The sequence below is a fragment of the Mus musculus genome, chromosome X (assembly GCF_000001635.26).
Source record: "Mus musculus strain C57BL/6J chromosome X, GRCm38.p6 C57BL/6J".
Taxonomy (NCBI): Eukaryota; Metazoa; Chordata; class Mammalia; order Rodentia; family Muridae; genus Mus; species Mus musculus.
Window position 1 is genome coordinate 30,652,164 of NC_000086.7, and position 22,847 is coordinate 30,675,010.

Consider the following 22,847-nt stretch of genomic DNA (forward strand, 5'->3'; position numbering starts at 1 on the left):
ACCACTCTGGAAATCAGTCTGGTGGTTCCTCATAAAATTGCACATAATACTACCGGAGAATCCTGCAATACCTCTTCTGGGCATATATCCAGAAAATGTTCCAACTGGTGAGAAGGACACATGCTCCCCTATGTTCATAGCAGGATTATTTATAATAGCCAGAAGCTGGAAAGAACCCAGATGTCCCTCAACAGAGGAATGGATACAAAAAATTTGGTACATTTACTTAATGGTGTACTACTAAGCTATTAAAAGGAATGAATTTATGAAATTGCTAGGCAAATGTTTGGACCTGGAGGGCATTATCCTGAGTGAGGTAACACAATCACAAAAGAACTCACATGATATGTACTCACTGATAAGTGGATATTAGCCCAGAAACTTAGTATACCCGAGATGTGAGATACAATTTGCAAAACACATGAAACTGTAGAAGAATGAAGACCAAAGTGTGGACACTTTGCCCCTTCTTAGCATTGAGAATAAACGCCCATGAAAGGAGTTACAGAGACAAAGTTTGGAGCAGAGACGAAAGGATGGACCATCTAGAGACTGCCATATCCAGGGATTCACCCCATAATCAGCCTCCAAACGATGACACCAATGCATACACTAGCAAGCGTTTGCTGAAAGGAACTTGATATAGCTGTCTCTTGTGAGACTAGGCTGCGGCCTAGAAAACACAGAAGTGGATGCTGACAGTCAGCTATTGGATGGATCACAGGGCCCCCAATGGAGGAGCTAGAGAAAGTATTCAAGGTGCTATAGAGATCTGCAACTCTGTAGATGCAACAACATTATGAACTAAGTAGTTCCCTGTAGCTCTTGACTCTAGCTGCATATGTATCAAAAGATGGCCTAGTCGGCCATCACTGGAAAGAAAGTCCCATTGGATATGCAAACTTTATATTCCCTAGTACAGGGGAACGCCAGGGCCAAAAACTGGGAATGGGTGAGTAGGGGAGTGGGGGGAGGGTATGGAGAACTTTTGGGATAGCATTGGAAATGTAATTGAGGAAAATACTTAATAAAAAAATGAAAAAAAAAAGAAAGATACTGGTGAAAAAGGATGATAAACCTTATCCACGTTTCTTCAGACACTTTGGTTTACTGATCTTAACATGGGTCCCAGTGGCAGCAGGGATCACTGACAACAATGTTGCCAAAAGAAGTATGGACTATGGGCAATATATACCATGGTGTCTATTGACAGGTATATACATGTGACATCAGCATAAATTTGGTGAAAACAAATTTATGGGCATAAACTTCTTCTCCAGTGGCAGGATTGGTAGTAGACATCACTACTAATTCTAGGGGCAGTGGCGATTTTATATACTACATGATCAACAGGAGGAAGTACATGCATGCATCAGGAACATCAATTGAATTTCCTGTTAAAGATAGGATGTGACATCAATCTGATCTCCATTGCCAGCTAAGAACACTTACCTCAGTATGCCTTCAGCATTAATTAGTAGGGACCTTGGAATTTTTCAGATTCTCAAGTAGCAACACAGATCATAGTCATCACCAGGATCTCCCTCACCAATAGGAATAATGGACTTCTGCACAGTTGTTGTCCAGAGAATGCACCACTGACATCAGCAAGGCTTCTTGTTACACGTATAATCATAGGCATCAAAATAAATTATATGTTTGACTTTGGTGACTATATGCATGGATAAGGAACATCAACAGAATTCCCTTTGACACTTTGGATCTCCAGTGCCAATTCTTAATACTTACCTCAATATGACCTCTTGTGTCAGTACAGACCTTGGAATTCAGCATGTTATCCAAAATCAAGATAAATCATAGCCTTTACCAGGGTCTCCATCACTAATAAGAACAGTGACTCCATCATGATTGCTGATCACAGCTCCAGCACTTACATAAGAATAGCTTCATGTTTTAGGTAGGGTCACAGGCATCAAATTCCTCTCCAGTAGCAGCACATAGCACTTACATCATTGTGATTTAGGCAGCACTACTGATCATGAATTACAGAAAAGACTCCTCTGGTTCAAAGATCTCACATATCAAGGAGCTCTTCCAGGACAACACTGACTTTGGTTCTTTACATGGGGACCAGTGGCCTCACTGATGAGTGACACCAATATATTTCCCTTAGCAGTTGGGATGTGGTCCAAAGTGGCAGTAAGGTCCAAAGTGGCAGTAAGGGTAACTCATGACCTTGGTGCCTATGGCAGCATTTATCTGGGTATACCATCTTATCTTTGCCAGGAAATATCATGCACATTCAGACATTTTCAGATACCTAGTAGGACCTTGTAGAGAAACCTCTTCTCTAGTGGTAGGATGCATCATGACATCAAAATGGTTAGGCTGGGTGTACTCTTCATCTAAAATTGACAGGAACATGGATAACTGATGTAAGTAAATTTCCATTGATATTCAGAGACACTCATATTTTTATGGTTCCACATGGGAGCAGGGATAACTGACATCATACCTGCTGAAAACCCTAAGTCTAATGGATATACAATGGTGATAGTTGCCACTATATATGTTACTCAAAATAACATCTCAGACCCCAAAAATAAAAATATTCTGAGAAAACTGTATTGTTAAATTCTCTGTGGACGTTGCTGGCCTCAGGGATCCTTGACATTAACAATCTCCCCAGAATCATCATGTACTATGGGTTTAAACGGGGTTTCTGGATGATGATTGACATCAACATAGTTTCTGTAGGCACTTTGGATTACTGTTATTAAAATGGCTCTCAGTAGCACAGTGATCACTGACAAAGTGGTTGCCAATGACATCGTGTCATGGTATCTGTTGCCAGGTATACAACACTATGTTTAATATCGATTAAGAGTGCAGAAGATATTATGGCCATGCACATCCAGTGGCAGGATAGTTTTTTTTTTTGTTTGTTTTTTGTTTTTTGTTTTTTGTTTTGTTTTGTTTTGTTTTGTTTTGTTTTTGTTTTTATTTTGTTTTGTTTTATTTCTTTTTTGACATCTCTGTCTCTTTTGGTAGTAGTATAGATCTTATAAATTACATGGTTAACTATGGGCCAACATGAATGTAGTAGAGTCTTCAACAGAATTTCCTGTGGAATGCTTGATCTCAAACATCAATTGGATTGCAAGTGCTAGCTCAGAGTTACTTACCTCAATATCAACTTGAGAATCAGGATGGACTGTCAAATTCACCAGATCGCACCAACACAGATCACCACCATAAATTAGGTCTCCATCATCAATAGGAATAGATTCCATCATTATTGCCATTCCTATCATGCCACTCTGACATTAATATAGCTTCATGTTTCAGGTAGTAACATAGACATCACAGTACATTTCATTTTTAACATCTGGGGCTATATCCATTCATCAGTAAACATAAAGAGAATTTCCTGTATCAGGTATTATCTCAGACATCAGTCTGATCTTCAGTGCCATCTAGGAAAATTTACCTCAATATGAATTCAAGCATCAGTAAGGACTTTGGAATTTATCAGATTCTCAAGCAGCAACACAGATCATAGCCATCATCAGCATCTCCATCAGCAATAGATATAATGGACTCCTGCCCAATTTCTGTTCACAAAATGCATCACTGACATCAGTATAGCTGCTTCTCACAGGTAGGACCACAACATCAAAATACATTGTTTGCTTGAAATTTAGGGTGAAATTGATAAATCAAGAACATCAACAGGATTCCTTATGATATGTAGAATCTCAGCCACTGATCTGTTATCCAGTGCCAGCTCAGAATACTTACCTCATAATGATCTTGTGTATCAGTATGGACCATGGAATTCAGCAGTTTCTCCAGAAGCAGTACAGATCATAGTCATCACCATGATCTCCATCAGAAATATTAAAAAATAGACTCTATCTTGTTACTGGTGACAGCATCCAGCTGGTATGACCATGACTGAAACCTCTTATCTAGTGACAGAATGAAAATGGACATAAAAATGTTTATAAATGGCAGAACACTTATCATGAATGTGGCAGAATTATACATAATTGACATCAGTAATTATTCTAATTCAGTACAAGACTGTCATATTAATTTGGTCCAATAATGCTGCAGGGATCACTGACATGATTGCTGCTAAAGGCCTAAAGTATCATGGCCATACATTGTCTCTTGCCAGTATATATGTGACCTCAACAAAACATATCTCAGAACATTTAACTCAACATGACCTGAGGGAACAGTACTGACTGTGAAGTTCACTGTAAATTCTGATGGTTTCTGGGATCCTTGACATTAACAATATCTTCAGAAGCAACATGAAATGTGGGTTTCAATATGCTACTGATGGCAGCATGGATAATTGTGATTGTCATAATTTCTGGAGACACTTTGGAGAGTCAGGTTCTAATGAGAAAGATTAATGTAGAAGGAATAGGGAAGAAGGTAAGATAAACTAAGAATATCTGCAAAAGTCATAAAAATCTCACTACTAACTTCATAAAATTCTATACCTCACATAAGCTATAAGTAAATGAGCATGCACAGTTTAATTAGAACTTTACAGTTTCAATTTACTTATTAAACCAATGTATGCAATTGTTTATGTATCTTTTATTTCAAATTATATAACATTTTCTATTTATATATGTTTTGCTTCAAATAATAAAATTAGGTTCATATTACTGCTAAATATTACCCAAATATGCACGATGCTTTTTGATGTGGGGATTTATTGATACTGTATACATATAGCTAAAAATAATAACAGTAGGTTCTCCCCTATGTCCTATCACACCCTGAGCTATTGCTTTTTGGTCAATTTTGCATTAATGAGCATGGTTCCTCTCCTGTGTAGTGAGTCTTGAATCTAATAAGAAGCTTAATATCTATTGACTAAAGTTACTTAATTTTCTTATTCTGAGGTCAAGGGTGTTTAGGTTCCACTCCCTGTTTTATCCTTACTATTCCTTCCATATCCCTGTAGGAGTAAATGTCTCCTTCATATTTCATGTGTTCTTTCTGTTAAACCCAATATTAGTTCCTTTCCAGCTGCTATGATAAAATAACATGACCAAGGCACCTTACAGAAGGAATAGTTTTTGACCATAAACTTTCAGATAGAAAAGACTTCATGATGGTAGGATTGTATGTCAGCAAGTGTCAGGAATAGAATGAGGAGGAAACACTGAGCCCTCTTCTTTAACAAGCACAAAGAAGGGTACTAAATTGGAAATCCAGCAGTGTTAAGTATTCTCAATGCCTGCCTCCAGTTACACACTTCTTCAGCTTCTTCAGGCATCACCATAAATAACTGCACATCCGCAAATACCAGAAACAAAATAGGATGAAGTATTCAAATGCCTAAGCCTATAGGAGACATTTCTCATTTAACCCACCATATTGAGGTTCTGCTGTCATTAGGTGCATGCTTCATATCCTGAAAAAAAAAAAAGCTAACTTCCATCTCCCAATAGTGACCAGAAAAATAAAAAGTGGTTAAAATTCCTTAGCTAGCAGTGGGATGTTCTAAAGATCTCACCCCTAAATGCTGGGCTTTGTCTGGCTTGATGTTGAATTTGTCTTCTACATATAATTATAGTCACTATCATTTCACATGTACAAATGCCTTATTGTTTCTGGAAAACAGACTTTCTTTGTAGTCATTCACTACCTTTGGTTCTTGCAATCTTTCAACTATCTTCTCCATGGTGACCTCTGAACCTTGAGAGAAGAAGGTAGTGTTGTGATTTAAGTAAGAAATATTTCCCATAATCTTTAGAATTTATACAATTGGTCCCAAATGGTTAATGTTGCTTGCAGGTTTAGAATTGGGGTTTGGAAGGAGTACATTATTGCAGGCTGAATATCAGGGCAATTATCATCTCACTACCACGAATTAATTCTCTCTGCTTTCTGCTTTCAGTTCATGATATGAGCTCTCACTATCCTGATATAACGTGTATAAGCAAATGAACCTAAGAAGCAACTTGGTTTATCCATTCTAATATCAAAGAGAGAGAGAGAGAGAGAGAGAGAGAGAGAGAGAGAGAGAGAGAGAGAGAGAGAGAGAGAGAGAGAAAGAGAGAGAGATTTCAAACCAAAATAAAATAATGCAAACACAAAAAGATACTTCATATTCATCAAAAAAAAGTTTCACCAAGGTAATCTTTTAATTTTTAGCATCTGTGCCATAAATTCAAGTTTACTGGCATTTGTAAACAAAATGAACAGCATTAAAGCTTAAATTATACAAATTCTTATCAGACTGCTAAAGGACTGATAATGCCAATACTACTGGAATCCATTCACAAAATATAAACAGACAGAATATTTCCAAGTTCATTTTATGAGGCAACATTTATCCTGACACCTAAACCACACAAATATTTAACAAAGAAAGTATATCACAGAACAATTTCCCTCCTGAACATTAATGCAAAAATACTCATAATAAAATACTCACAAAACAAAAAGACATTATGTCACGCATCATGATAAGGTACATCTCCTCCCAAAGATGCAGAGGTGATTCAACATACAACAATCAGAAATGTAATCCATCATATAAAATACTGAAACTGTCATGGTTCCCTGTGAAGCAGAAAAGATTCTGTAAGGCAGAGAAAAACACCGAGTGGCAAAACAGTAACCCACAGAATGGGAAAATATTTTCATCAAGCCCAAATCTGACTGAGAGCTAATGTATAAGAAACTCAAGGAACCAGATATTAAGAAACCTATTAATACAATTAAAAATGGGTTACCTTACCTAAAATGAGAATTCTCAAGAGGATATCAAGTGGCCAAGAAACACTTAAAAATTCTCAATGTCTATAGCCGTCAGGAAAATGCAATTTAGAACTACTTTGTGATTCCATCTTACACCTATCAGAATGCCTAAGTTCAAACCACAAGGAATAGCAGATGGTGGCAATCAGTTGGAACAAGGGGAATATGTCTCTATTGCTGATGGAAGAGCAAACTAGCACAGTCACTATGAAAATCAACATAATGGTTCTTCAGACTGTTGGAAATTGTTTTGTCTCAAGATCCAGATATACCTATCTTGAGCATACACCCATAATACTCTCCATATTACCACAAGGACACTTCCTTAATCATCTTCATTGCAGCTATACTCATAGTGGCCAGAAATTGTAAACAACCTAGATGTCCCTCAACTGAATAGTAAATAAAGAAAAAGTGGTGAATATACACAATGGAACACTATTCTGTGAGGAAAAAAAAAAGATACCATCCTTAAATTTGAAAACAAATGGATGGAACTAGAAAAAATTATACTGAATGAGGTAACCCAGACACAGGAAAACACACATGGAATGTACTCATTTATATTTGAACATTCGTTTTTCTTTAAAGGAAAATAATACTACAATCCTCAGATACAGCGAGCCTAAGCAAAACATTAAGAGCTCAAGGAGGGAGAACTTATTGATCTCCTTAGGAAGGGAAACAAATTTTGTAGGTAGATTTGAGTCAGGTGCGGATGAAAACAGGAGGAATGAGTGAGTGCATGAGAAAGATGGAGGAACAGAGTACCAGGAGAGAAACTGATAAAAATACAAGAAAAATGAACACCATTGAAATCATTTGACAGTAATGAAAAATGAAATGTCATTAAGGTACTTTGAAAACCAAAGGATACTTAATACTACTCTTACACTAATAAGCACTTATGGGAAAACAATTGAAGTAATATTTATCTAAATTTAATTCTTAATAAAGATATGTATCTTAAGGTAGCAGGTTCCACGAATAAATAATAAAGCTTATATTGATAAAACCAAACCAACATTGCATATATTATTATATTCAACATGTACATTAAAACCACGAAAAGAACTTCATTGGTAAATAAAATATAAAAGTTTATATAATAAAGGAGTGGGGGTAGGGGAAGAATTGGCACAGTTACACAAAAATGGGCAATTTAAACATCAGAGAGTAACTATAAAGGGAGGGTGTTTATCTTGGTGGGCAGGACATCTGGCTAAGCTCAAACCATATCAGCAGGTGGTCCACTACTCATCTTGAGCTTGTCTGGGGGATTATCCTTGCATGCCTTTCTTACCTCAAAGGCTAGTTGGTTCCTGGGATGACTTTACATCCTTTGTTCTTTGCTCTAAGCCCAAAAAGCCCTCCTAACTAGCAAGCTGCATGAGACATGGACCTTGAATAAACTTTCTGGGTAGGGCTTTAAAGTCTTGAATTTAGTTTTCTTTGTTTCAATAGGAACCAAATTTGAGATATTAACATAGTCTTTCCTTTTATGGTTACATTATAATTGGCTATAAAGGAGTCTCCATTCTTCTGCACAAACTTGATAAAACATTTTACCATGAACAAATGTAACAATTTTTTTTTTAAAATTACAATTATAAAAGAAGCAAGAAATATATATATATATATATATATATATATATATATATGTTTTTTTGGGGTGACCACAACATAAGGAACAGTATTAAAGGATTGCCAGCATTTGGAAGGTTGAGGACAACTGCTATAAATGGTACAAATAAGCTACCAGATGCAAGGTAATAACAAGTGAGTTTATAGTAATAGTCCTCTGAAAATACTACAGGCCTTGATACAATGGTCAAAATATGATTACATATTTCCTAATAAACAGACTAGTTTTATCTAGTTGAAGTAAGACTACACACACTAACATTTTCTGTACCTTGCTTTTTGTCTTGTTGACAGTGTCCTTTGCCTTACAGAAGTTTTGCAGTTCCATGAGGTCCCATTTATGGATTGTTGGTCTTAGAGTCTCAGCTATTGGTGTGTTATATTCAGGAAATGTCTCACTATGCCATTATATTCGAGTTTATTTTCCACTTTCTCTTCTATTAAATTCAGTGTATCTGGTTTCATGTTGAGGTCCTTGATCCACTTGAATGCAAGCTTTGTTCATGGTGATAAATATGAATCAGTTTGCATTCTTCTACAGGCAGACTGCCAGTTAGACAAGCACCATTTGTTGATGCCTTATTTTTTTCCACTGTATGGTTTTAGCTTTTTTATCAAAGATCAAGTGTCCATAGGTGTATGTGTTTATTCCAGGGTTTTAGTTTTTTATCTCATTGATCAACCTGTCTGTCTCTGTACCAACTCCATGTGGGTTATTATTATTATTATTATTATTACTTTTTCTTAAGTGATTCTTCTAGATATTCTTTTATTGTTCAGAATTGTTTTGGCTATCCTGGTTTTTTGTTTTCCCATATGAAGTTCAAAATTGTTCTTTCCAAGTCTGTGAGGAATTATATTGGAATAGTGATGGAAATTGTATTGAGTCTATACATTTTCAACCTAACATTGTTCTTATGTAAAAGAAATGCAGGGGGAAATGGAGTAATAACTAAAGGAATGGCAGACCAGTGACCAGCCCAACTTGGGATCTATCCCATGGGCAGGTACCAAACCCTGACAGTATTACTGATGCTCTGTTGTACTTTCAGAGAGGAACCTAGCAAGGATGTCCTCTGAGATGCTATACCAACAACTGAATGAGACAGATGTAGATGCATATATCCAACTACTAGACTGAGGTCAGAGACATGTATGGAAGATTTAGGGGGAGGAATGAAGGAACTGAAGGGGTTGGCAACATGGAAGACCAACAGTGTCAACTAATGTGTACCACTGGGAGCTCCCAAAGACTAGTTCACCAATCAAAGAGCAAATAAGTCTGGTCTGAGGCCACCAATATATATGTAGCATTGGACTGCCTTGACTGGCCTTAGTGGGAGAGGTTCTGCCTAATCCTGTAAAGAGTTGCTGACCCAGGGAAGGGGGATGCCCATGGTGATACCCATCTCAGAGGCAAAGTGAGAGGGAATAAGGTGAAGAACTGTGCAAGGGGGTGCAGGAGCAGGACAATATTTGAGATGTAAATAAAACAATGATAATGGTAATAATAATAATAATATGCTCTTTAAATAAAGATGAAAAATAACATTTTTCTGACTTCACTGGATCTCAGAACAAAGGAAAAAAAGGACCAATGAAAAAAGAATAAGAAAATATTATGGAAACATAGAAAGACAGACTATGTGTGAAAGAGAACTTGTTTGGCACAGCTGGAGACATTGAAGTCTCAGTATATTTCTACTGTGTCATATTTGATCATTTCTGGGGGAATCTAATCTTCACCTTTATCCAACAGAGTCCTTTGAAAATATAAAAATTATGCCTTTTTTAATAATAATAATCACATAACATATATGCACAGTATGTGAATAAATAGAACCAATTGATATGAAATAATGATTATTAATTTTTAGGCGGATAAGGTAACAAAAGACCAAACAGTTAAAATAGTGTGTTCCTGGAGACATTAAAGCCTGAGTACCCTTGGCCTTAGGAGGATTGCATCATAATACATTGTGACTGGTGCAAAAGCTAGAAGGGAAATTGGGGTTGGTATAAAATAAAAATAGATGATAAAAAGATAGTAGGGGATAAAGAGGGAGTATCCAAATACCACTCATGCATTTTGCTTACTGAGAGATTAGACCATGATTGATAGAGATTACACAGGGATTGTCAATCTTCTCCAATTTTTAAAAAGCACCACAGAAAGACATAGGAATCATTGATAACTTGTGAGTTTGGACATTTGATGGAATTCACTTTGGGAGTTGAAAGTGTAGTGTGTACATGCTAAGTGTATAGTTCCATGAGAGAGATAAACAAATAATGCAAGAATAAAGCCAAAGCTCCTGAACAACAAACTATATTAACTATTCTGCTTCTAAGTAACTAACAAAATACACAGGCTTGATCTAGGCCTCTCAGCTTAAAGGTAGTAGATGTACAGCTTGGTCGTCATGCGGGTCCTGAAGAACTAGAGTGGGGGTTATCTCAAAAGAAACAACAATTTGAAAATTCATTGGGAATAACAAAAAACCTAGCATAGTGAAAACTATTCTCAACAATAAAAGAACTTCTGGTGGAACCACATTCCCTGACCTCAAGTTGTATTACAGAGCAAACGTAATAAAAAAAAAAAAAAAAAAAAAAAAAAAAAAAAAAAAAAAAAAAAAAAAAAAACTGCATGGTATTGGTACAGAGACAGGCATGTAGACCAGTGGAATGGGATTGAAGAACTAGAAATGAATCAACACACATATGGTCACATATTCTTTGACAAGGGAGCTAAAAATAATCCAGTAGAAAAAAGACAGCATTTTCAACAGATGGTGCTGTTTCAAGTAGAAGTTAGCTTGTAGAAAAATGCAAATTGATCCATTTTTGCCTCCTCGTACAAAGCTCAATTCCAAACGGATCAAGGACCTCCTCATAAAACCAGATACATTGAAACTAATAGAAAAGTAAGTGGGGAAGAGTCTTGGGCACATGGGCACAGGGGAAAATTTCCTGAACAACAAGAGTTAACAAATGGGACCTCATAAAATTGCAAAGCTTCTGTAAGGCAAAGGACACTGTCAATAGGACAAAATGGAAACCAACAGAATGGGAAAAAATTTTAACAATCCTACATCAAATAGAAACCTAAAATCTAGTATATACAAAGAACTCAAGAAGTTAGATGCCAGAGAAAAAATGACCCTATTAAAAATGGGGTACAGAGCTAAACAAAGAATTCTCACCTAGGGAATATCTAGTGGCTGAGAAGCACCTAAAGAAATGTTCAACATCCTTAGTCATCAAGGAAATGGAAATCAAAACAACCCTGATATTCCACCTCACACCATTCAGAATGGCTAAGATCAAAAACTCAGGTGACAGCAGATGCTGGCAAGGATGTGGAGAAAGAGGAATACTCCTCCATTGCTGGTGGGGCTGCAAGCTGGTACAACCATTCTGGGAATCATTTTGGTGGTTCCTCAGAAAATTGGACACAGTACTACCTAAGGACCCAGCTATACCACTCCTAGGCATGAGCCCAGAAGATGTTCCAATTTGTAATAAGGTCACATGCTCCACTATGTTCATAGCTGTCTTATTTATAATAGCCAGAAACTGGAAAGAACCCAGATGTCCTTCAACAGAGGAGTGGATAAAGAAAATGTGGTATATTTATACAATAGAGTACTACTCAACTATTAAAAATTAATTTATTAAATTCTTAAGCAAATGGATGTCTCTGGAGGATAACATCTTGTGGGAAGTAACCCAATCACAAAACACATGATATGCACTCACTGATGAGTAGACATTAGCCCAGAAGTTCTGAATGCCCATGAAAAAATTCACAGACCACATAGGTGTAGATGAGAATGAAGAATTTCAACTTAAAGATCCAGGAAATATCATCAAAAAATATATAAGAAAACTTCCCATACCTTAAGAAAGAGATGGCCATGACCATACAAGAAGCATACAAAACTCCACATAGACTACACCAGAAAAGAAATTCCTCCTGACACATAATAATCAGAACAACAAATGCACTAAATGAAGAAAAAATATCAAAAGCAGTAAGGGGAAATGCTCAAGTAACATATACAGGCAGAACTATTAGAATTACTCCAGACTTCTCACCAGAGACTGTGAGAGCCAGAAGATCATGGACAGATGCTATACAGACACTAAGAGAACACCAATGTTAGCCTAGGCTACTGTACCCAGCAAAACTATCAATTACCATAGATGGATAAACCAAAGTATTACACGACAAAAACAAATTCACACAATATCTTTCCACGAATCTAGTCCTTCACAGGATAATAATGGGAAAACAACAACACAAAGATGGAAACTACACCCTAGACAAAGCAAGAAAGTAATCCTTCAACAAACCTAAAAGAAGACAGCCACAAGAACAAAATCGCAACTTTAACAACAATAATAACAGGAAGCAACAATTACTTTTCTTTAATTTCTCTTAGCATCAATGGACTCACTTCCCCAATAAAAGACATAGACTAATAGACTGGCTACAAAAACAGGACCCAACATTTTGCTGCTTGCAGTAAACCCACCTCAGGGACAAAGACAGACAGTAATTCAGAGTAAAAGGCTGGAAAACAATTTTCTAAGCAAATGGTCCCAAAAACAAGATGGAGTAGCCATTCTAATATGGAATAAAACTGACTTCCAACTCAAAGTTATCAAAAAAGACAAGGGGGTGGGAATCATACTCATAAAAGATAGAATCTACCAAGATGAAATCTCAATTCTAAACATCTATGCTCCAAATGCAAAGGCATCCACATTCATAAAAGATATTTTAGTAAAGCTCAAAACACACATTGCACTGCACACTATAATAGACTCCAACAACCCTCTCTCATCAATGGGCAGATTCTGGAAACAAAACCTAAACAGACACACAATAAAAGTAACAGAAATTATGAAACAAATGGATTTAGTTGATGTCTATAGAACATTGTATCCTAAACCAAAAGGATATCCCTTCTTCTCAGCACCTCATGATGCCTTCTCCAAAATTGACCATATTATCAATCACAAAACATGCATCAACAGATATAAAAATATTGAAATAATCCCATGTATCTTATCAGATCACCACAGACTAAGGCTGATCTTCAATAAAAATACAAATAATAGAAAACTCACATACACGTGGAAGGTGAACAACAATCTACTCTATGATAACTCTGTCAAGTAAGAAATAAAGAAAGAAATTAAAGACATTTTAGAGTTTAATGAAAATGAAGCTACAACATACCCAAACTTATGGGAAACAATGAAAGCAGTCCTAAGAGGAGAACTCATAGCTTTGAATGCCTCTAAAAAGAAACTGGAGAGAGGATACAGGAGCAGCTTGACAGCACAACTAAAAGTTCTAGAACAAAAGGAAGCAAATTCTCCCAAGAGGAATAGAAGGCAGGAAACAATCAAACTCAGGACTGAAATCAACCAAGTGGAAACAAAAAGAACTATACAAAGAATCAACCAAACCAGGAGCTGGTTGTTTGAGAAAATCAACATGATAGACAAACCCTTAGCTAGACTAACTACAGGGCACAGGGACAGTATCCAAATTATCAAAACCAGAAATGAAAAGGGAGACATACCAAAAGAAACTTAGGAAATCCAAAAAAATCATCAGATACTACTACAAAAGCCTATACTCAACAAAACTGGAAAATCTGGATGAACTGTACAATTATCTAGACAGAAATCAGGTACCAAATTAAAACCAGGATCAGATAAACCATGGAAATACTCCCATAACCCCTAAAGAGATAGAAGCAGTCATCAATAGTCTCCCAAACAACAACAACAAAAAAAGCCCAGGATCTGATGGGTTTAGTATAAAATTCTATGAGATCTTCAAGAAGACCTAATACCAATACTATTCAAAATATTATGCAAAATCAAAAGAGAAGGAACATTATTCAATTTGTTCTATGAAGCCAGAATTACATTTATACTCTAAGCATGCAAAGACCCAATGAAGAAAGGAAACTTCAGACCAATTTCCCTTATGAATATCAATGCAAAAATACTCAATAAAATTCTTGCAAACTGAATCCAAGAATACATCATGATCAAGGAGTAGTCTTCATCCCTGCGATGCGGGGATAGTTAAGTATACAGAAATCCACCACCTTAATCTACTAGAAAAACAAACTGAAAGACAAAAACCACATGATCATCTCATTAGATGCTGAGAAAGCATTTGACAAAATACTACACCATTTATAGTAAAAGTTGAGGAAAGATCTGGAATTCAAGGCCCATACCTAAACATAATAAGAGCAAGAGACAGCAAACCAGTAGCCAACATCAAACTAAATGGTGAGAAACTTGAAGCAATCCTACTAAAATCAGGGACTAGACAAGGTTGCCCACTTTCTCCCTACTTATTCAACATAGTACTTGAAGTCCTAGCCAGAACAAATCAACAACAAAAGGAAAACAAATGAATACAAGTTGGGAAGATGGCAAAATATCACTATTTCTATAAGATATGATAGCATGTATCCGTGACCCCAAAAATTACACTAGATAAATCCTAAACCTGATACACAACTTCAGTGCAGTAGCTGAATATAAAATTAACTCAAACATGTCAGTGGCCTTTCCCTACACAAAGAATAAAGAGGATGAGAAAGAAATTAGGGATACAACACAATTCACAACAGTCAAAAAATATAAAATACGTTGGTGTGACTGTAATTAAGGAAGTGAAAAGTCTGTATGACAAGAACTTCAAGTCTCTGAAGAAAGAAATTGAAGAACTCAGAAGGTAAAATGATCTCCCATACTCATGGATTGGCAGGGTTAATATAGTAAAAATGTCTATTTGCCGAACAAAATCTACATATTCAATGCAATATTCATCAAAATTATAACTCAATTCTTCACTGAGTTAGAAAAGGCAATTTGCAAATTCATCTGGAATAACAAAAACAAAAACAAAAAACAGACAAAAAAAAACAAAAACAAAAAACTAGGATAGCAAAAACTATTTTCAATAATAAAAGAACTTCTGGGGGAAACACCATGGCTGACCTCAAGCTGTACCACAGAACAATTGTGATAAAAACTGCATGGTACTGGTACCGCAACAGACAGGTAGATCAATGGATTAGAATTGAAGACACAGAAATGAATCCACCCTGAGATTCTACCTCCCACCAGTCAGAATGGCTAAGATCAAAAATTCAGGTAACAGCAGATGCTGGCCAGGATGTGGAGAAAGAGGAACACTCCACCATTGTTGGGTTTGCAAGCTTGTACAACTCTGGAAATCAGTCTGGCAGTTCCTCAGAAAATTCGACATAGTACTACCAGAGGATCATGCAATTCCTCTCCTGGGCATATATCCAGAAGATGTTCCAACCAATAAGAAGGATACATGCTCCACTATGTTCATAGAAGCTTTATTTATAATAACCAGAAGCTGGAATGAACCCAGATGACCTTCAACAGAGGAATGGATACAGAAAATGTGGCACATTTACAAAATGGAGTACTAATCAGCTATTAAAAAGAATGAATTTATGAAATTCCTAGGCAAATGGATAGACCTGGAGGGCATCACCATGAGTGAGGTAACCTAATCACAAAAGAACTCACACAATATGTACTCACTGATAAGTGGATATTAGCCCAGAAACTTAGAATACCCAAAATATAAGATACAATTTGGGAAACACATGAAACTCAAGAAGAATGAAGACCGAAGTGTGGACACTTTGCCCCTTCTTAGAATTGGGAACAAAACACCCATGGAAGGAGTTACAGACACAAAGTTTGGAGCTGAGATGAAAGGATGGACCATCTAGAGACTGACATACCCGGGTATCCATCCCATAATCAGCCTCCAAACACTGACACCATTGCCTATACCAGCAAGATTTTGCTGAAAGGACCCTGATATAGCTGTCTCTTCAGAGACTATCCCGGGGCCTAGCAAACACATAAGTGGATGCTCACAGTCAACTATTGGATGGATCACAGGGCCCCCAATGGAGGAGCTAGAGAAAGTACCCAAGGATCTGGGGGTATCTGCAACCCTATAAGTGGAACAACAATATGAACTAACCAGTAACCCCCGGAGTTCATGTCTGTAGCTACATATGTATCAGAAGATGGCCTATTCGGCCATCAGTGGAAAGAGAGCCCATTGGTCGTGCAAACTTTATATGCCCCAGTACAGGGTAACATCAGGGCCAAGAAGTGGGAGTGGGGGAGGGGAGTGGGGGGGGGAGTGGGTTGGGGAGCGTTGTGGGCGACTGTTGGGATAGCATTGGAAATGTAAATGAAATAAATACCTAATAAAACTTAAAAAAAAAAGAAATGAACCTACACACCTATGGTCACTTGATTTTTGACAAGGGAGCTAAAACCATCCAGTGGAAAAAAGACAGCATTTTCAACAAATGGTGCTGGCACAGCAGGTGGTTATCATATAGAAGAATGAGAACTGATCCATTCTTATCTCATTGTACAAAGCTTAAGTCAAGTGGATCAAAGACCTCCACATAAAATCAGAGACACTGAATTTTATAGAGGAGAAAGTGGGGAAAAGCCTCGAAGATATGAGCATAGTGGAAAAATTCCTGAACAGAACGGCAATGGCTTGTGCTGTAAGATCAAGTATCAACAAATGGGACTTGATAAAATTGCAAAGATTCTGTAAGGTAAAAGACACTGTCAATAGGACAAAAAGGCCACCAACAGATTGGGAAAAGGATTTTAACCAATCCTAAATCTGATAGGGGATTAATATCCAATATATACAAGTATCTCAAGAAGCTGGACTCCAGAAATTCAAATAACACAAAAAAATTGGGTACAGAGCTAAAAAAAAATTCTCAACTGAGGAATACCGAAGGTTTGAGATGCACTTGAAAAAATGTTCAGCATCTTTAACCATCAGGGAAATGGAAATAAAAACAACCCTGAGATTCTACCTCACACCAGTCAGAATGGCTAAGATCAAAAATTCGGGTGACCGTAGCTGCTGGCGAGGATGTGGAGAAAGAGGAGCACTCCTCCTTTGCTCGTGGGATTGCAAGCTTTTACAACCACTCTGTAAATCTGTCTGGCAGTTTCTCAAAAAATTTAACATAGTAATATCTGAAGATTCAGTAATTCCTTTCCTGGGCATATACCCAGAAAATGACACCTGCAGTAGTATGTTCATGGCAGCCTTTTTTATAATGGCCAGAAGCTGGAAAGAATCCAGATGTCCCTCTACAGAAGAATGGATACAGAAAATGTGGTACATTTACACAATGGAGTACTACTCAGCTATTAAAACAGTGGATTTATGAAATTCCTAAGCAAATGGATGGACCTGGAGGACATCATCCTGAGTGAGGTAACCCAATCACAAAGAAGTCACTTGAAATGCACTCACTGATAAGTGGATATTAGCTCAGAAACTTACAATACCCAATATACAATTTTCAAAAAAAAAAAAAAAAAAACACAAGAAAATCAAGGAGGAAAACAACGCATGGACACTTCATACTTCCTTAGAATAGGAAACAAAATACCCATGGAAGGAGTTACAGAGACAAAGTTTGGAGCTAAGTCAAAAGGATGGACCATCCAGAGACTACCCCACCCGGGCTTCCATTCCATAATTAGCCACCAAATGCAGACACTATTGCGCATGCCAGTAAGATGTTGCTGAACAGACTCTGATATAGCTGTCTTGTGTGAGGATATGCCAGTGCCTGGCAAATACAGAAGTGGATTTTCACTGTCATCTATTGGATGGAACACAGGGTCCTAATGGAGGAGCTAGAGAAAGTATTCAAGGAGCAGAAGGGGTCTGCAACCCTATAGGTGGAACAACAATATGAACTAACCAGTATCCCCAGAGCTTGTTTCTCTAGTTTCATATGTAGCAGAAGATGGCCTAGTCAGCCATCACTGGGAAGAGAGGCCCGTTGGTCTTGCCAACTTTATATGCTGCAGTATAGGGGAGTGCCAGAGCCAAGAAATATGAGTGGATGGGTAAGGGAGCAGGACGGGGAGGGGAAGGGTATAGCGGACTTTCAGGATAGCATTTGAAATGTAAATGAAAAAAAATATCTAGTAAAAAAATTGAAAACAAACAAAAAACAAAGAAAAGGAATACACCTCACAAGGAAGTTGTACAAGTCGTGAAATAGGACAAAAGGAGTTATAGAGAAATATGCAAATTAAAAAATATCAGTGGTTTTTGTGTGTGTGTGTGTGTGTGTGTGTGTGTGTTAGGTCAACATAAATTTAAACACACCAGATGCATGCCTGGTACCTGAAGAGGCCATAGGAGTGCAAATAAGTGCACAAAACAGTGGTTGTGAAAGACCCCCGAAGGGAGACCCTCACTCAAGCCTCGGGACAGCCGCGGACCCAAGAAGACACTGAGACCGAACTCAAATTTTAGTGGGCAAGATTTAATAAAGTAACAGCAAGAAAGCACATAGACCAGAGCTCTGGGGTCGAAACTCATACACCTAGTATGGTGTAGAGGAGAATCGACCTCAAGCCAAATTTTTCACAGGCTTATATAGGAAAAACTCAAGGGGGGGAGAGCAGGGCAGGGAAAGTACAAGTTTGCAAAACTAAGGGGTTCTGCCAAGGGACAAGGGGTTCTGCCAAGGGAATTCTACGTAACTAAGGGGTCATGTCCTATTATTTGGCAATGTACCCGGTTCATTCTGAGGTTGTTCCAGGAGGCCCTTATCTCAAAAATGTTCTTGGAACAGTCTTTAGTTGGGAGGGTTCGAACTCTAGGATGAGGAGTTCAGGAATGCATTCTGGGGTGAAGAGTTTAGGAGTGTTCTGGGAACAATCTCTAGATGGGAGGGGTCGGGCTCTGGGGTGAGGAAGAGTTCAGTAATTTTTTATCTTTATTCTTCATTCCCCACTCCTTTTAGAAAATAGCTCTAATCTTAGAGCCAGTTTTCAACCTCTTGGAGGACCCGATATTGTTGCCTTAGTACCATAACTTGTACTGCATTTATCCTTTCTCTAATAAAAGCTACCAACTTAGTAAGGATGCAGGGGCCAAAAGTAAGCAAAAGCATAAGTGTAATTAAAGGTCCTGCTATGGTGGAGAGGAGAGTGGTGAGCCAAGGGGACTTATTAAACCAGCTTTCGAACCATCCTTGTTGGCTTTCTCTTTCTCTTTTATGTATATCTAGGCGTTCTCTAAGTTTGGCCATAGAATCTTTGATTACTCCTGAATGGTCAACATAAAAACAACATTCTTCTTTTAGGGCAGCACAGAGTCCTCCTTCTTTAAGGAATAATAAGTCTAATCCCCTTCTATTCTGTAGCACCACTTCGGACAGGGAAGTTAAAGATTCTTCTAATTTGGTTATAGACTGTTCTATAGTTCTAAGATCAACATCCATAGCTGCACGTAGTTCTTCATAGTATTGGGGGGTCTTAATTAAGGCAGCGGTTCCTGTACCTACTCCAGCCGCTACTCCCAATCCTAATAGAACTGCCAAAGTTAAGGTAACGGGTTCTCTTCTTCAGCGGACCCGATGCTCAAATTTGTCTAAAAAGGAGCTATCATCATGATACAGGAGTCTAGGAATAAGCTGAACCAAAATGCAGAAATCTTTGGAACTATTAAAAACAGACATAGACACACAAGGAGTGAGACTGGTATTGCAAGCCCACACTGTGTCTGGGGGGGGGCACTAGATACTGACCACTTTGACTAGACTGGATGTTCTGGGTCTGATTACAGAGGTGCCCTTTATCCTGAGGTACCTGGCCCAGACAAAGCCCTCTTCCTGAAACTGCTGCTAGAGTCAACTTTCTGTTTTCTCCCCAAAGGCATTGAGAATGATCTGAAGTAATATGATAAGTCCTGATCTGAGCTATTCCTTCATAATAAGGGGGGCTCGAGGCATAGCATAACCAGCATGATTGAGTCATATTAGGGTTAGTCCTATTTAAAGCTAAAAACCTCCCTGGACTAGACTGACCAGACGGCTCTCTGTATCTAGGGGTGGTGGGGAAGCCAAGGTAGGCTTTATGAGGGGAGTATTAGTCCCTAGGAAGGGTACCACCGTGTTGGGCTGTGGAGTTGGTGGAGCTGGTACGGCCGGGACCTTTAGGGGAGCCGGTACGACTGGGGGGCTTGGTTCTATAAGGACCTTGTTGGGCCCTACGAGTGTCACCGCCGGGTCTCTCACTGTCAGTCTGATCGTGAAAATGAACCCAGGATCTCTTAGTGGAATGTATACTCGCCAACCCCACCTATTTCCTTTAAGCCAACTCAGACGGTGTTGTTTCCCTTTCTCAGTGAACTTTATAAGTAGGGGGTTGCAGTATTTACCTTTGCATGATCCTGGGGGGCTGTTTTTAAAAGCGCACCCATTCTCTGGATATTTATAGGGGTTTCTTTCTCCTTGGTTTGACTTATCATAGCCACTACTTCGTTTTACCGTGATTAGGTCCCAGTCAGAGGAGGGCTTCCAGTAAGCTTCCCCTGTCGTTTCACATGTCCATTTACCACAAAAGTAATCTGATGCCCCCCCCCACATTCTTGTTGAAGCCTTTTGCTCCGACCCTGACCAGGGCAAACATAAATTGTGCAGCTCTAAGATTAGCTCGGTAGAACTGCCCCGAACATCCATACGAGTTCCCTATCCCGCCTGGGACACATCGCTGTTCAGAGGGTGGGTTACTAAGATCAGTATGATCGGGGAGGTCCCAATTGGGGGATCCTGCCGCTAACTTACAGATGTCAGGTGTGAGATCAGGCCACCAAGTCCAGAGGGGATGGACTGCAGTGGTTGCCCATACAATGTTTCCCTCCTCATTAAGCACTTCCCAGGACTGTTGAATTAGAGCATGAGGGTTGTGGTTCCCTAGGCTCAGGGTGGCACCTACGGTGCAAACGAAGCTTAAGAGGATTGTCAGTGGCTGCCACTGTCCAATTGTCTTCGTGGTTTTCTTCATCTTGACTGGCGGCCCTCTTGACGTGGGAGGCGTGGATCCAGGAGGCAATCCCGTCAACTTTTACCGCAGTAGGGGTTGTCAGTAACACCAAATAGGGTCCCTTCCACCGTGGCTCGAGGCTGCCGGTTCGATGCCGTCTGACCAAGACTTTGTCTACAACTCGGAACCCGTGGGGTACTGCGGTTGTCCCTGGGGTATAGGCTGCCTTCAGTTGGTCCCAAATTTGGGTCCTAATCACTTCTAGGGCCTTTAAATGAATAAGCAAAGAGGAGGGTAAGACAGGGTCAGAGTCGGAAACCAATGTTCCACCAGCTTCCATTAAGGGGGGAGGTCCTCCATACAGAACTTCAAAAGGAGTGAGCCTGAAACGTCCAGGGGTGTTTCGGGCTCGGAAGAGCGCAAGAGGGAGGAGAGCCACCCAGTCTTTCCCGCCGGTCTCAATGGCTAATTTAGTCAAGGTCTCTTTTAAGGTCCTATTCATCCTCTCTACCTGTCCTGAGCTTTGAGGGCGGTAAGCACAGTGTAATTTCCAATCGATGCCCAACTGAGTGGCCAAGCCCTGACTTACCTGGGCAACAAAGGCTGGTCCATTGTCAGACCCGATTACCTTAGGGATTCCAAATCTTGGCAGGATTTCTTCAAGGATCTTCTTGGCCACAATCTGGGCAGTCTCAGTTTTAGTGGGAAACGCCTCAACCCATCCTGAAAAGGTGTCTACAAATACTAACAGATACTTGTTACCATACATTCCAGGTTTAACTTCAGTAAAATCTACCTCCCAATACACTCCAGGACGGTCTCCCCGTTGTCTCTTTCCAGGTTCTTTGTAGGCTCTAGTCGCATTAGTGAATGCACATGGTTTGCAGGAGTCTATAATCTTTTGAGCCACTGACTTCAGGTTGGGGACTTGGTATCGGGAATTTTTAATTAGTCTCATCATCTTTTCAACTCCAAGGTGGGTGAATTGGTGTAGTCCTTTCACAAATTTTATTCCTTCTTCGGGAGTCAATTCTATTTTCCCTTCAAAAAAGTATGGGAGGGGATCACTGGTCCACAATAGCTCTTTTATGTTATACCTCTCATCCTCAGGGCTTTTGGGCAGATCACCTTTTTCAGTTAAGATCATGGCCCCTTGAGCAACTTGTTTTGCCACTGAGTCTGCCATTCGGTTGCCCTTGGCCACCAAGTCTTCTCCTCTTTGGTGGCCGGGGCAGTGGATGATGGCTACCTTCTTAGGTGCATGTATGGCTTCCAACAGGGCCAGAATTTCTTCTTTGTTTTTAATGTCTTTACCAGCCGAAGTCAATAGCCCTTGCTGCCTGTAGATGGCCCCATGGATGTGTGTGGTAGCAAAAGCATAGTGGCTGTCAGTATAGATGTTAACGATCTTACCTTTAGCCTCTCGGAGGGCTTGTATAAGCGCTATAAGTTCAGCCTTTTATGCCGATGTTCCTTCAGGCAAAGCGCTTGCCCAAATTACCTTTTTCCCG